At 33.2% G+C, this 5945-nt stretch overlaps 1 pseudogene across 1 annotated transcript; it reads right to left on the bottom strand.

Moving 5' to 3' along the window:
- Window positions 1-1942: 1942 nt before the first annotated feature.
- On the bottom strand, window positions 1943-5713 carry LOC143533234 (uncharacterized; annotated as a pseudogene). Its single transcript, XR_013135320.1, has 3 exons — window positions 5654-5713; window positions 3939-4282; window positions 1943-2956 (listed from the first exon to the last, which is right to left on the bottom strand). The product of XR_013135320.1 is annotated as an uncharacterized LOC143533234 (transcript).
- Window positions 5714-5945: the final 232 nt, after the last annotated feature.

Raw genomic sequence — 5945 nt, 5'->3', positions numbered from 1 at the left:
GATTTCACCAAGTATTTTGTGAAATATATTCTAACAATGTATAGTAGTATAATATGTAAATATTTATTTTTATAAAAGTAGATGGATATAATATTAATAGAGTTTAAAGAAAAGTGAATAATTTAATTGTGTTATATATATAACATAGTGTAAAAGGAAAATAAATAATTATTGCTTTATGACATATATTAGTTTTGGAGGAAAAATTTTTGTATTAATCACAAACTAATATATGTCTTCAATTATTTACTTTATTAAAATAGATAGATATTTTATTTTCTTATAATGCTCTTGTAATTTATAAACTCACAAACAAGTAACTAATAAAAATTCGAACTCGTAAACATTTAAATAACATCTCATAGTCCGTTTTCGGAATAACACATATAAAATATTTTTGAAATGCTTTAAACTTTCAAAGTGTATTAAAATCATGAATCGGATGATCGAACTCAAATGGCACAATAAAAAAGAAAGGGGTTTCACGTCTTGTTTAACATACTTAAAGCATTCCCAGCCCGTTCCACATCCCCATCTTTATAATTACACTACAAAACACTATATTTCTCTCTGCTTTTTAGTTAAATAATATTATTTTATACCTTAATCGTTACAGTTTTCTTTTCTCTACTCACAACCAATTCAAAAAATACTAAAAATAAATATGGACAAACAAAGTTTCCCCAAATTCACAAAAAATCAATACTTTTTCTCTCTCCACCCTATAATTTACGCTCACAACCACTTAAAACCCTACTCTATAATTTACAATCTCTCTTCACATAAATATAGAGAATGGGTTGGGAATGCTCTTCTATTTACTAAATCAAAAACTGATAAAATGTAGTTGTGTTTTCTCATTTCATTTTCGACCAATAGCACGGTGTTATGACAACCGGTCACTTAACTGATTGGACTATTCTCAAAACTAGATTAACATCATAATCAAACAAGCAAATAATACAAAATATACAAACACAAAAGATATTACACGTTGGAAAATAAATGAAATTAACCATCATAAAAACAAGTCTAAAAACACACGAATATCGAAATTTTCAGTCAACAACGAGTAAATTTACACTACGTATACAAATTTTTGGACGAAAACGGGTAAATTTACATTATTGCGCAAAAAAAAAAAACAGAGGGCCCCCCGGGGCCCTCACTATGCTTCGCCAATAAACATAAAACGAATAAGAGGTTTGCCCATGTTCATGTGGTGACCCTTGAGGTTTTGAAATTTAGACACTTTTGACAAAGATGACAACTCAAACATTACCTGATTCACTCGGTTCAATCGTAACAGTCTAGAGGTCCATTAGATGCATACCGAACGTTTGAAAAGGAGAAGTGGCTCGAATTTGGTCCCAATTTGACCGGTCCAACCAACGAATTTGGCTCGACTTTCAAAACCATGCTAATTGCTAACATGCTATGGTCATAGTAGTGTAAGAACTAGAGTTGTTAGTAATAATATAGGAGTCAAATGTAAATATTAGTCATATGTACTTAGTTGAGTCGTTGATATAAATATCATAACACAACTTTCACGTTGATTTTTTTAGGTTTTATTAACATCCATTAAAACAACCAATATCATTATTTAGCAAACACCATGAGATTTAGTTTTAGTACAAAGTCTAATTGTGATAGGAAACCAGTTATTCAGCAAAAGTAGGAGTATTGAAGCAGTTTAATAACTGTTAGTTAGGATTAGTATTTATAACATGTTCTGCATTTTTTTTTCGGATGTCAATGTTTTATGTTACAGAATTGGGGTTTTAATCCTTGTAATTGGAGATCAAGCCTATCTCGAATGCGGCTATTTATCTTAGTTCCAGTAATTTAGATTTTCGGTATCTATCAAATTGATTCTTATATCACCAGTTCATTTGTCATTGTATCCTGTATGACAAGTGTTACACCCAAACAACAATGCATCATACAAGAACATTTCAAAAGCTGTTAAACATAAAATGTCAAATCTTTACATGGGTGTGATCCAAATCTAAAAGAATGTTCAAATTCAATAAGTAAAAGCATAAACAAGTCCTGTGCAAGGGAATCATTTAACAATTACAAACACAAACATAAACATAAATAAAAGAAAAAAAAAACTTACTTTCTTTCCAATTTGAAATGGCAATTGAGAGAGAGTTGATCACCATTTATCTTTTTATCCATCATCCTAAAAAGCTTGCTTCTAACTTTAACACCACCTTGATTCCCTTCTTTACATCCCTTTTTATACAAGTGTATCTACGTCTGACTTTGCCTATTCTGCCTCCTTCCCGATCTCCCCAGCACCACCCTACCCTGCCGACGAAGGCGGTTCACCAGCGACATGCCATTGCCACCACCGACATCCTCATCATCACTATCACCCCCACCATCATCATTGTTATTGTTATCATTTCTACCAAACGAGCCATCATTCCCGCCAGCACCAAATGCATGAAACAACAGAAACACATTAACAAGACTGTTATCAGCCGCCGCACCACCACCAGTATTACTATTACCCCGCCGCCCTAAACCACCCACATCAAACCATCCTCCTCATCGTCATCTGAGTCTGACCCGTACGGGTTCCTCTCGATCACATAATCACCAAACACCATTGCTCCCGGCATTGATGCTGTCACCGTGCTAATCACGTCTTCCCGCTCTCTCTCCCGCTCGAGCCGCCTCCACTTCTGTTCCTGATCCGGGTCCACTTCCCGTGGCTTGGAACACGGGTGTTCTGACTTAACATGCTTCTTCAGCTCCTTATAGGCGCCGATAAACGAACACTTATCATGCATACACGTTCTTTTCTTACAGTTGAGATATTCCCGAGTGGACTCCACCACTGTCCACCCTTTGACTTGGCCTCTGCAAAGAGGACACGCCAGCTCAGCCACTTCTCCGTGCTTCTCAACGGGCCAACCCGATAACGTATCAAAAACATTACCTGTAGTTGTAAAAGGTGGCGAGTGATTAGAATTGTGAACTTCTGACATGACACAGACCTAACATAAAATTAGCGGGGTTGGATGAATAGTCTAAATTCGGGTCAGTTTGGGTTGAACCTGCAAACACGTTTAGCTAGAGGGTGTTTGTATCATCCTGACTGTTTGATCCATTTATTTATTTTAAATTTGTTTTATGTAATAGCTTAACATATTTGGGTTATTTTACCAAAGTTTAAAAATGAGCATAGTTTATACATAAATGCTTCAAAAAATTTTAAACATATGCAAACTTAAAAGAGTTTTAAAGTATTTAGTATGCAAAAGAATACTAAATATCTTTTTTGGGGTTAAACGAGCTGTGTTTGTGTCAATCCGCAAATTAGGGGTGAGCAGAAAAAAAACAAATCGAAAACAAACTAACCGAAATTACCAAAGCATACAAAAGACCGATGGTTTGGTTTCGTATTTTCTGAAAACCGAATTTTAAAATTTAGTTTCGGTTTTGTATTTTCTAAAAACTGGAAAAAACCATTTTACTTTTTATATGTTATTATTGAATTTAAAGATTATAAATTTATTTTGAAAGTCAACTATATTATAAGATATAAAACAAATGGTGTAGCCAAAATAATTTAAGCTCAAATACATAATAATTAATTATTCAATAACTAACAAAAACTTTGAGACCCAATTAATTTGTTTACCACCTTTTTCTGCTTAAAAATTGCAAGGCCAAATGGCAAAACTGAAAAAAAACAAATCTAATTGTGAAAACTGAAAACAGAAAAAACCAAAACTGAGCAGTTTTAAAAACCAAAAACACCAAAAACAGAATTTTTGGTTTTTGGTTTGGTTTGAGATCCAAATGGGCCCATGCACAACCTACCAGCTACCAAAAATACTCAGGCCATGTTCAAGTTCGCGCAAAACAAAATCCAAAACGACCCGTTTAGCAGCCCTATAACAAATCCAAAACATTACCCATGGTTGTAAGAGACGGTGGGTGATGTGGGGACGAAGATGCAATTTTGGTGTAGGCTTTTTTGTACTGGTCGAGGCAGTTGGAATATCGGGAGCTAGTACCGCACATGTATGGGCGGCAACCCTTATCATGTGAAGAACATAGAAGAAGAACAGCATTGTGAGGATATTCCATGCATACCGAGCAGGTAATATCTTCCAAGTCTTTTTTGGAGGTTGACTTTTTTTCATTCAGATTTGATAAATGATGTTCACAAGTGAGCATTGGATATGGGGTTGCCCTGCAGTTTCTTGAAGCCATTCTGCGTCTACCTCTGGTACCTTTTGCCATTCTTGAAATAAACCTGTTAATCATCATGGAATTTTAAAACAGGCTTAGCTAAGGAAGGATTGATACGAGTCATGGTTTATCTCTAACGGGTCAAATTTGAAAAATGAAACAACTTGACTAAAAAAGAAAGAGGTAAAACAGATCAAAAAATAAAATCTTCCAAAATATATAACATAAAACTTAACTCATTTCTGAAATAATACGATAAAGAAAAAAAATAGAACGGATCGAAAGTCGTCCTAAAAGTATTCTTAGAACATAAAACCTTCTAAATCATTTAACTTGTAAAATAATTCATTATTTAAATAATACAGTTTTTGATTGTTCATAAAAAAAACCTAAAAACATTGAACAAAAATGTTTCTGGTCAAGCCAAACTGAACAGACCTATTTCTACCTATACTACAAAATTGCCCATTCTTTCCGACCTCTTGATACCTTGCCTAATTTCCCTCTAATGAATCCAAATTATGAAAGTTTAAGTTTAAAAAGCAGTTAAAAATGCATCTGTTTCAAAGGGCATAAAACACTACTATTCTGTTTCAAGAGTGACAAGAATGAGAATGAGCCAAATATCTGGTAAAAGATAATACTATTCTGATCTTGAAGTTGACAGTAGCCAATTTGAACTCACAGTCAAATGAAGATAGCTACTTTAAATGTCAAAGTTTTGTTTTTATATTTACATATCCATAATGATATCTTCATTGAACCCTGTCGTTAACAACTATGACAGATAACTAAAAACCCTTTCTTGAGAAAGATCTTTGTATGATTATGGAATGTGGTAATATTCAAAAATGCACATGTGCACATAAGTGCAAAAAAACTTCAGAATAATACATCAATAAAGAAGATGACACAAGATGGGAGTACGACACGTATGCCCAAATAATACATTATGGCAAAAGAGAGATTCAGAGAAATCTAAACCTCAAAGCAACTTTTTTATTCAAAAGGTAACACCAGTATGCAACTACCCTAAAATGACAACTAAAAAAAGCAACAACTTGAATGAAAAGTAGTCTGTTTATAATGCTGATTAAGATTTATAACCAGATAGATCGCCTCGACAATGCGATCACAGCCTCATAAAGTAAGCTAAAAAGGGTAAAAAGAAAAAAATTAAAATCTAATCGAACTTGATCAAGAACATCAATCTATATAATAAAATGATCCAAAATTACTAACAATACTGAGAATTCAGATGCATAGATGACACAAATGTAGCAGATAGCAAAATCCTCAAAATTCGGATGAAGCAATAATTAACTTTCAACCAAAAGCCAATTAATGAGCAAGTAACCTTCAAGATCATAAAAACTGAAACTTGATTCCATTTGAATTCACATCAATCAAATGCAATGACTCCTAAAAAACTTACAGGTAAAAGCAAATCTGGATCCAAGAGCAATATCAGAAAAGATATATGTTTGTAAATGAAATAATATACCAAGTCATACATATATATATATATATATATAGGTAGCTAAAAAGCAAGACAACATGCTATATCGAAAGAATCACGCGAGTGACAGTTAAGAATAAATGAATTAATTAATCCATGTTCTTACATACATCACAAAGTCGCAGGCATAAATAACTTGTTTTAATTATTTAATATTATTATAAAAAAATAAAAGGAAAAAGCACATGGTGTAGCGTATAACCGAGTC

The sequence above is a fragment of the Bidens hawaiensis genome, unplaced genomic scaffold (genome assembly GCF_021521415.1).
Source record: "Bidens hawaiensis isolate Kalapana, Puna unplaced genomic scaffold, B.hawaiensis_p1.1 tig00009657_1, whole genome shotgun sequence".
NCBI lineage: Eukaryota > Viridiplantae > Streptophyta > Magnoliopsida > Asterales > Asteraceae > Bidens > Bidens hawaiensis.
This window is presented reverse-complemented; position numbering and strand designations above follow the sequence as displayed.